Source organism: Neoarius graeffei, chromosome 7 (genome assembly GCF_027579695.1).
Source record: "Neoarius graeffei isolate fNeoGra1 chromosome 7, fNeoGra1.pri, whole genome shotgun sequence".
Taxonomy (NCBI): Eukaryota; Metazoa; Chordata; class Actinopteri; order Siluriformes; family Ariidae; genus Neoarius; species Neoarius graeffei.
Genome location: NC_083575.1, coordinates 42,342,900 through 42,353,649, shown reverse-complemented (window position 1 = coordinate 42,353,649; position 10,750 = coordinate 42,342,900).

Here is a 10,750-nt window from a genome sequence, read left to right as displayed (position 1 = left end):
ACATGACCAATGTGGCATGACCAACGCCAGCGAATCAGGAAGGTGGATGTCACAGTGACGTTGTCCAATGACGACGTCAGCTAGAGCTCAGCACTGCGTATCCTCTTTCCTCAATGTTTACACAGCACCGGATCAGATACGTACTGGGGTGAATACGTGGGCCCTGGCAGATTCAAATTGTTCCGCCTGTGGAGTCGTTTCCCAACGTTTTAATGTGCATGGACAGTGCATCCGCAATGACAACGATACCGACACGGTCTAATGTAAACACCACCTATGTGTCAGCCCTGTGATGACCTGGCGACTTGTCCAGGGTGTACCCCGCCTTTCGCCCGTAGTCAGCTGGGATAGGCTCCAGCTTGCCTGCGACCCTGTAGAACAGGATAAAGCGGCTAGAGATAATGAGATGAGATGAAGAATATCAATGCTGTGTGTTAATTATTTTTGTCAAACACAGAATGTGGAAAACAAAAGGTAGGACGTAATATTGATGTGCAAGATGGGAAGTACTGCAGCTTCAACCTTCCAGATCATTTAAATGGTTTTTAAACTGTCTCTTTCAGTTGTTGTTTTTTTAAGAAGTTTTCCTTGTAAGGTCCAGCCAAATATCACCACAAGGTCGAGACGTTCGGATATTCCCTCATCTCCTACACACACACACACACACACACACACACACACACACACACACACGAGAAACAGCGTTATTGTGTAGCATTGCCCAGGAGAAATCACTCCCTGCATTCACTTACACCATTTACTTTCATACGACAGTTAGTTCTGGTCCACTAATTCGATTGGTCGAATGGTGTTCCAAGAGTGCCGATATTTCCGATAACTGTGCTGGGACGTTTATCATTCCACTCGTCTGTGTTCACCATGTCAAATTCTCCTTCCTAGTTTGAAACGGTTACTACAATAGTTATAGTGCCATCGTCAACAGACATGGCAAATGATACTTTTCAGGAATATAACTTTTGGCTTAAAATATGAAAGCTCATCAGAGAAAGATGAAAAGAAGGGACGCTAATTCTACTAGAAGTACCTTTAATGGAAATGTACAAATCAATGTGCTAGCTCGCCAGCTAGCCGACATGCTATAAAGTGTGTGTGGCTTCTTCAGGATCCATTTCCACTAGCTGAGCAAAAATAAATGTAACATTTGATTGTATTGTGTCCAAAATGTCACTTACTCAATATTAATTTCTTATTTACAGAACTGATGAAATCAATATCGCTTAAATAGACTGTATGTACAGCACTGCACAGGACAGCAGTGAGAAATACATCAAATATAGACACAAAACCAATTGTAGCCTCCTGTCCGAAAGTTTAAATAAACAAACTCAACCAGATTCCATCAAAATACAAAAGTGTTCAATTTAATTTGCCTTTTTACTTGCATTTACATACGATGCCCATTCTAGTGTCCAATGTTACCAAGACTGCATGACAAAGCAACAAAACCAAACCTTAAAATGCATCTAAATTGCTCTGCTTTTATATTCCAACACCAGTGAATAGTATTGGCAAATGCTTTGTGATAGTCTATTTAAAGTAATATTATACAATTTAAGAAAGCAGTTTAAAAATATGCAGGGTTTTGGTCACACTAAGATGGCAACCCAAACTACTGTATAAGGATATAGAGTCAGGGGAAATAAGTATTCAGACACTTTTGTTTTTGTTATTTAATATACTTCTAGTGCATGCTGTATATTGTATATCCACTTTGAATTTACACACAAAATATCTTTTGATTTTGCAGTTATTTGCAAAATATTCACAAAAAAGAAAGCGTTCATAAGCATAAACGTTTAAAAATGTTTAAAAAATGAAACCAATAAGAGGAAAAGTATACAGTACTCACAATGTACTCTCAATTTAATGATAAAGAAGGTAAAAGAGAAACCAGCACTCACTTGAAAAGAGTTGCAGGATGACCTGAAAGCAGCAGGAACAACAGTTACACAGAGAACAATAAGAAATTAATTGCGCTGCAATAATTTCCATTTCTAAACCCCATCCAAAATTCTTCTGCTAAAAAAGAAGCGCATGAGCTTTTCGACAAATCAGAACTCTTTTGGAACAAAAAACAAACTAGACAATGAGATGTTGGCAATAATGCAGCATGTCATTTTTGTGGAATGAAGGGTTGCATATACAATCCCAAGAACACCATTCCCACTGTGAAGGACAGAGGTGAGAGCATCATGATATTGATCTGCTTCTCTGCAAACAGTACTCGAGCATTAAATGTCATTGAAGGAAGCATGAATGATGAACGGAGAGATGTATCAGGACACATCAGTGCAGAGTTTAATCTCATCAGTGAAGAAACTGAATCTACAGTCAAAACAACTCGAGTGGTTTCTGAAAAAGAAGCTGAAGGTGCTTGCATGGCATTCTGACTTTATTTATAGTATTTAAGCACATTTGCCAAGAGGAATTGGCCAAAATCAAACTACAACACTGCCAAAAATTGAGCTACTTATTACCATAGACATCTCACCGCTGTAATTGCCAAAAATGGCTTTGTAGTATCGTACTAATGCTGGTAATTTGTCATGTCTGAATATTTTAAATATAAATTTAATGAATATAAATTATTTTGCTTATGAATACATACATTTTTCTTCATATTTATATTGAACAAAAACAAATGTCCGAATTCTAATTTCTCCTCCCTGTATATGGCTTCTTTTTGTAACTAAACAGGGCCTATATTCAAACAACCTCAGATCATTAATTTCATTTCATATAATTAAGAGTTATTCCACAAAATCGAGTCGTACATGAGCTGATAGCACAGAGTTGGCTAAAAGCCGTGTACAATGAGATTGAGTGGAATAACTGTTTTATTCTATCCACATTCACTGGATTTTGAGAAACAAAGCATTTTTATTTTTTGCAAACTTGATAAATAAAAACTTTATGCAAAACATCCAACAAAATAATTTCCGCTTAGAATGTAAACAAACCTGTGAAATGACAGTAGCAATTTGTGAAAAATGCTATATAATAATAATTCTTGAAAAATTAAAAAAAAGATATGTTCTTACCATCAAATACTTTTATTCTATATTTTGTTGCTTTTTTGCATTTTTTGGGGTTTTGTTTTCAAGCTGTTTTATTTTGTCCTTGGTTGGTTCAGCAACACGCTCCGCCATTTTGTTTTTCTCTACTCACGGTATATGAGCTGATATCCTAGTAGTAGAGTAGCCAATCAAAGTGCACGATTGCTCATATCCAGTGAATGTGGATAGAATAATTAAATAATATTGGCTGGTGTTGAGTGATATATCAGATATATTCCATTAAGCTAGCATGATATTGAACTCATCTTCGACTCGTTCAATATCATGCTAGCTGAATGGAATATATCTGATATACCATGAAAAAAGCCAGCCAATATTATTATTATTATTATTATTATTATTATTATACATACACATTCGATGGAACGATTATAGATTTTACAAAAAGTTAAGAACAGGGAGGTAACTTACAAATATTGAATGCTGATTCTGATCGAATGTAATTCAGTGTTCTGTCAATCCAGTGCACATGTACAAAGTCAAAGTTCTAACAATAAAAATGGTACAAGTCCAAAAAGCTTGAACAACAACCCAACTTGTATATAAGCTATATCCAGGTAGACATCCCATCCATCCATCCATCCATCCATCCATCCATCCATTATCTGTAGCCGCTTATTCTGTTCTACAGGGTCGCGGGCAAGCTGGAGCCTATCCAGGTAGACAGTTCAAGTTCAAATTTACTTTTGGTCGGAGTTAATTGTTACATTGCAGTTGTTCAAAACAAAAGGGCTTTGCTGAGTGAAGTCCTCTTGTAAAAGTCTCCATCACTTTTCCTCACCTCCAAGTAGAACTTTATATTTCTTCTATTGCTCTCTTTTCCAGTTTTTTTTATGTTTGTTGGTATGTTTTTCTCTTGTAAATATGCATGAAGACTATCCAGTGAAGTTTTGGTAGCCTTTCAGGAGTTCAGCATGTCTTTCTTTTTAAATCTTCAGCTTTTAATAAAGCAAACCTTGCTGCCATTTTTGTTTACAAATGGTCACAGTCACTCGCTGGTGTGGAAGTTTTACATCTCCGACATGTTTCTTTTCCAATTTTTCCATATATTTAATGCGGAAGATTAAATGCGTGAAGAATATCCAGTGAAGTTTTGGTCGCCTTTTGGGTGTTCAGTGCGTCTTTCTCTTTAAATCTTCAGCTTTTAATGAAGCAAACCTGGCGGCCATGTTTGCATACAAACTGTCAGTCACTCACTAGCACGGAAGTTTTATGTCTCTGATGTGTCTCTTTTCCAGTTTTTTTTTATGTCCGTTGGTCTGTTTTTCTCTTGTAAATATGTATAAAGAATATATAATTAAGTTTTGGTAGCCTTTTGGGTGTTCAGCGCATCTTTAGTTTCAGTTTACTTATTTAGTGCTTAATCCGAGCACTGAATTGACCCCGTCTTCTCTCTGTCCCGGCCAACAAAGAAATGATTGTGCACATGCGCAGCAAAAGTTCTGTCACTGGATCTTCGCATGGGTTCCAAAATGTGATGTCGTGTTGTCTTGACAACGTGCAATATTAGAACAATATTGCACGCTCATTCTCCATTGGGGAGAGTGGCATAATACATGGAGGATAAGCAATATGTTAACAATATTGCATGTCATCAATAAACCCACTAGAAGGGAATAGAATGCATGTTTTTATTCCATGGAAAAAGTGGCCTGTACAGTTAGGTCCATATATATTTGGACACTGACACAAATTTTGTTTTTTTACCTGTTTACTGAAACATATTCAGGTTATAGTTATATCATGGGCATGGACATAAAGTCCAGACTTTCAGCTTTCATTTGAGAGTATCCAAATTAAAACTGGATGAAGGCTTTAGGAGTTTCAGCTCCTTAACATGTGCCACCCTGTTTTTAAAGGGACCAAAAGTAATTGGACAATTGACTCCAAGGCTATTTCATGGGCAGGTGTGGGCAATTCCTTCATTATGTCATTCTCAATTAAGCAGATAAAAGGCCTGGAGTTGATTTGAGGTGTGGTGCTTGCATTTGGAAGATTTTGCTATGAAGAAAACATGCGGTCAAAGGAGCTCTCCATGCAGGTGAAACAAGCCATCCTTAAGCTGCAAAAACAGAAAAAACCCATCTGAGAAATTGCTACAATATTAGGAGTGGCAAAATCTACAGTTTGGTACATCCTGAGAAAGAAAGAAAGCACTGGTGAACTCATCAATGCAAAAAGACCTGGACACTCACAGAAGACAACAGTAGTGGATGATCGCAGAATAATTTCCATGGTGAAGAGAAACCCCTTCACAACAGCCAACCAAGTGAACAACACTCTCCAGGAGGTAGGCGTATCATTATCCAAATCTACCATAAAGAGAAGACTGCATGAAAGTAAATACAGAGGGTTCACTGCACGGTGCAAGCCACTCATAAGCCTCAAGAATAAAAAGGCTAGCTTGGACTTTGCTAAAAAACATCTAAAAAAAGCCAACACAGTTTTGGAAGAACAGATGAAACCAAGATCAACCTCGACCAGAATGATGGAAAGAAAAAAGTATGGCGAAGGCGTGGTACAGCTCATGATCCAAAGCATACCACATCATCTGTAAAACACGGCAGAGGCAGTGTGATGGCTTGGGCATGCATGGCTGCCAGTGGCACTGGGTCACTAGTGTTTATTGATGATGTGACACAGGACAGAAGCAGCCAGATGAATTCTGAGGTATTCCGAGACATAGTGTGCTCAAATCCAGCCAAACTGATTGGTCGGCGTTTCATAATACAGATGGACAATGACCCAGAACATAAAGCCAAAGCAACCCAGGAGTTTATTAAAGCAAAGAAGTGGAATATTCTTGAATGGCCAAGTCAGTCACCTGATCTCAACCCAATTGAGCATGCATTTCACTTGTTAAAGACTAAACTTCAGACAGAAAGGCCCACAAACAAACAGCAACTGAAAACCACTGCAGTAAAGGCCTGGCAGAGCATTAAAAAGGAGGAAACACAGCGTCTGGTGATGTCCATGAGTTCAAGACTTCAGGCAGTCATTACCAACAAAGGGTTTTCAACCAAGTATTAGAAATGAACATTTTATTTACAATTATTTAATTTGTCCAATTACTTTTGAGTCCCTGAAATGGAGGGATTGTGTTTAAAAAATGCTTTAGTTCCTCACATTTTTATGCCATCATTTTGTTCAACCCACTGAATTAAAGCTGAAAGTCTGAACTTCAACTGCATCTGAATTGTTTTATTCAAAATTCATTGTGGTAATGTACAGAACCAAAATTAGAAAAATGTTGCCTCTTTCCAAATATTTATGGACCTAACTGTATGTATAATAATTCTCGATATTCATGTTTATAAATTGTCAAGATATAAATGGCAAATTTCACCCTTTTCACTGACAAGAAGACTTTTCAGGATACCTGTATCAGTATACTAGCCTTGTTAATACTTGGTATTGGATCAAAAAGGAAATGGTATCAGTCATGCCTGTCGTCTGAGCACTGATATGCAGTAGTAAGTTTAATATTGTATTAGTGGGTGAACTCTCAGAACAGTTTTATTAGATAAGCTCATTTGTAGCCCATCTGTTGCTATGAACTGGTTGTAAGCCTCCATCTACACCGCAGGTTCCCAAACCTGGTCCTGGAGTGCCCTATGTGCTGCACCTTTTTTTCGACATTTTTCCTGCTCTTACACACCCACCTTCAACTCAGGGTGGGCTGTTAATTAGCTGATTAATTGAATAATGTGTTTTCCGAGCAGGAAAAATACTACAATGGTCAGGGCAGTGTGTAATCCAGCATTCGGGTTGCATTAGGGCTCAGTAATGTCATACAATGTCACATACTGCCTCCTAGTGGTCAAATGGAACAGTTGATCCCATCTCCATTAAATATGGGACTAAATGCCACCATCACTACATCACCTCATCATCTCTTTTCATGCCTGAGACTCTATCAAACATTTCTTCTGGTTTGTAACGTTATAGCACATAATAAATCAGCCTATTACACATTTAAAAATACAGTGTAGTGAGCAGCAGAGAGTTAAATGGAGAAGAGATTAAAATAGGAATGTGTCTGATGTAAGCAACATATCAACAGTGTACACTCCGTATAAACGTTTGCTTCATTAACATTCTTAAACCTCCATGTCAGAAACACATTGGGCTGACTCTGCCTTTACAAGAACAAACTCGCAGCCAAAATCTCAAGCAGTATTCTGATTTATTATGGTTTCATATAAAATGATACTGGGAACAAGAGTGTTATACATTTTGGACATAAGATGCACTCTCAGAAAATAAAGTACATTATTGTACCTTTAGGGGTACAGTGGCTTGTCACTGGGGCAGTACCCTCTAAGGTACTTATTTGTACCCTTTAAATACTGCTAGGGAACATATATGTACCTTTTTGGCCCTAAAAAGGTACACATAGTTACCTTGAAGTCCAAAAATGAGCCCTAGGGGGTACATTAGTGTAGATTCTACCTTGGGGGACAGAAATGGACTCCTACTGTTCCCCTAGTTCTCTTGATGAATTCTGTATAATTTAGTAACGTACTGTATAATGTTGTGGTCTTAGCTCTGGTTTGTATAGTCACTGTACCGGTTCAAAAAGACCGGAGTTAAAAAAAAAAAAAAAATGGCCATATTCCAGAGGTATCTTCACCAATCATCTGCATCGAATGTAAGTGTTATGAAATGAATATAAATTTCCTAGTACAGTACTAAACGAGACACATTAATACATCACTACAGCAAGGTGGCTTAGTGTTGAGGGAATTAAAGTGCTGTTTCTTTAGCATTTCAATCCAAGTGCAAATATTTCACACTTTATGAAATATACAGTATAATTTGCACAGGTCTTAGATCTAACATTTTTTTTTTCATATAAGAAATAAGTCCTAGATCCGTCCGTAGAGGCAAGTTTAATACACACGTATAAAACCATGTCAGAATGTATTCCCTTATAATACAATAAACTAACGTGTAATCAGATGCAGTATGAGTCCATGCATTACCAAGTGTATAAGCTTACTATCACATACTGCACTATTACAACACTGCACTGTTACATATCCAGCTGTGTTTACTACTTTAAGATATTACTGAACATTACTGTGCACTGTATAAAGCAAAAGACTGGCTATTAAAACAGATCAAAAGAGGACAGAGCAAGGACAGAAAACAAGAAGGAATCAGAGATGTGAAGACTAGCAGGACCGGTAGAAGAAGTACACTGGATATGCTGCACATGCCCAGGGATTCCCAACACATCCCAGACATGTTCAGCCTTTTCACAGACAGACAGGAAAGAACGTGTGTGTGTGTGTGTGTGTGTGTGTGTGTGTGTGTGTGTGTGTGTGTGTATGAAAGTGAGAGCGCACAGAAAACAAACACAGATTTGAAGAATGCTTCCTGAGTACACAGTCTAAGCACTCGATCTATGTTCAGAGGAACTTCAGCATGAGATACAGTGGTATGCAAAAGTTTGGGCACCCCTGGTCAGAATTGCTGTTACCGTGAACAGTTAAGCAAGTTGAAGATGAAATGATCTCCAAAAGGTATAAAGTTAAAGATGACTTATTCTCTTTATATTTTAAGCAAAACAAATTTTTTATTTTCATCTTTTACATTTTCAAAATGGCAAAAAAGGAAAAGGACCTGAAGCAAAAGTTTGGGCACCCTGCATGGTTAGTACCTAGTAACACTCCCTTTGGCAAGTATCACAGCTTGTAAACACTTTTTTTCTAGCTAGCTAATAATCTTTCAGTTCTTACCTGGGGGATTTTCACACATTCGTCCTTGCAAAAGGTTTCCAGTTCTACAAGCTTCTTGGGCTGTCTTGCATGCGCTGCTCTTTTGAGATCTATCCACAGATTTTCAGTGATGTTTAGGTCAGGGGACTGTGAGGGCCAGGGCAAAACCTTCAGCTTGTGCCTCCTGAGGTCTTCCATTGTAGATTTTGAGGTGTGTTTTGGATCATCATCTTATTGTAGGACCCACCCTCTTTTTAACTTCAACTTTTTTACAGATGGTGTGATGTTTGCTTCCAGAGTTTGCTGGTATTTATTTGAATCCATGCTTCCCTCGACCAATGAAACGTGCCCTGTGCCACTGGCTGCAACACAACCCCAAAGCATGATCGATCCACACCCATGCTTCAGAGTTGGAGAGGTGTTCTTTTCCTGGAATTTGGCACCCTTTTTTCTCCAAACATACCTTTGCACATTGTGGCCAAAAAGTTCTATTTTGATTTCATCAGTCCACAGGACTTGTTTCCAAAATGCATCAAGCTTGCTTAGATGTTCATTTGCAAACTTCAGACACTGAATTTTGTGGCTAGGACGCAGGAACGGTTTTCTTCTGATGACTCTCTCATGAAGGTCATATTTGTTCAGGTGTCGCTGCATAGTAGAACAGTGCACCACCACTCCAGGGTCTGCTAAATCTTTCTGAAGGTCTTTTGCAGTCAAACAGGGGTTTTTATTTGCCTTTCTAGCAATCCAATGAGCAGTTCTTTCAGAAAGTTTTCTTCATCTTCCAGACCTCACCTTGATCTCCACTGTTTCTGTTAATTGCCATTTCTTAATAACATTACAATCTGAGGAAACAGCTACCTGAAAACACTTTGCTACGTTCTTGTAGCCTTCTCCTGCTTTGTGAGCATCAATTATTGTATTATTCAGAATGCGAGGGAGTTGCTTAGAGGAGCCCATGGCTGTTGATTTTAGGGACAAGTTTGAGGAGTCAGAGAATTTATACAGCTTTGAAATCTGCATCATCTGACCTTTCCTAACGAAGAATTTGAACAAGCTACAGCTCAATAAGCTAATTAAGGTCTGGAATCTTGGTAAAAGTTACCTGAGAACTCAAATGTATTGGGGTGCCCAAACTTTTGCATGGTGTTCCTTTTCTTTTTTCACTCTCCAATTGTACAAAACAAAAATAATACACAAATCTTGCAGAAAACGCTGAAAAGAAATGTGTCGTCTTTACCTTTATGCCTTTTGGTGATCAGTTCATCTTCTGCTCACTTAACTATTCACAGTAACAGACATTTTACAGAATCTTAGATTTGTCTTAGATTGAGTCGTGGCCAAAAGTTTTGAGACTGACACAAATTTTGATTTTCACAAAGTTTGCTGCTTCACTGTTTTTAGATCTTTTTGTCAGCTGTTTCTATGGTATACTGAAGTACAATTATAAGCATTTCATAAGTTTCAAAGGCTTTTATTGACAAATACAACAAGTTTACGCAAAGAGTCAATATTTACAGTGTTGACCTTTCTTTTTCAAGACCCCTGCAATTCGCCCTGGCATGCTGGATATCAGCTTCTGGGCCAAATCCTGACTGATGGCAACCCATTCTTGCATAACCAGTACTTGGAGTTTATCACAATTTTGGGGTTTTTGTTTGTCCACCTGCTTTTTGCAGATTGATCACAGGTTCTCGATGGGATTAAGATCTGGGGAGTTTCCTGGCCATGGACCCAAAATTTCAATGTTTTATTCCCTGAGCCACTTAGTTATCACTTTTGCCTTGTGACATGGTGCTCCATCATGCTGGAAAAAGCATTGTTCATCACCAAATTGCTCCTGGATGGTTGGGAGAAGTTGCTCTTGGAGGATGTTTTGATACCATTCTTTATTCATGGCAGTGTTCTTGGGCAACATTGTGAGTGAGC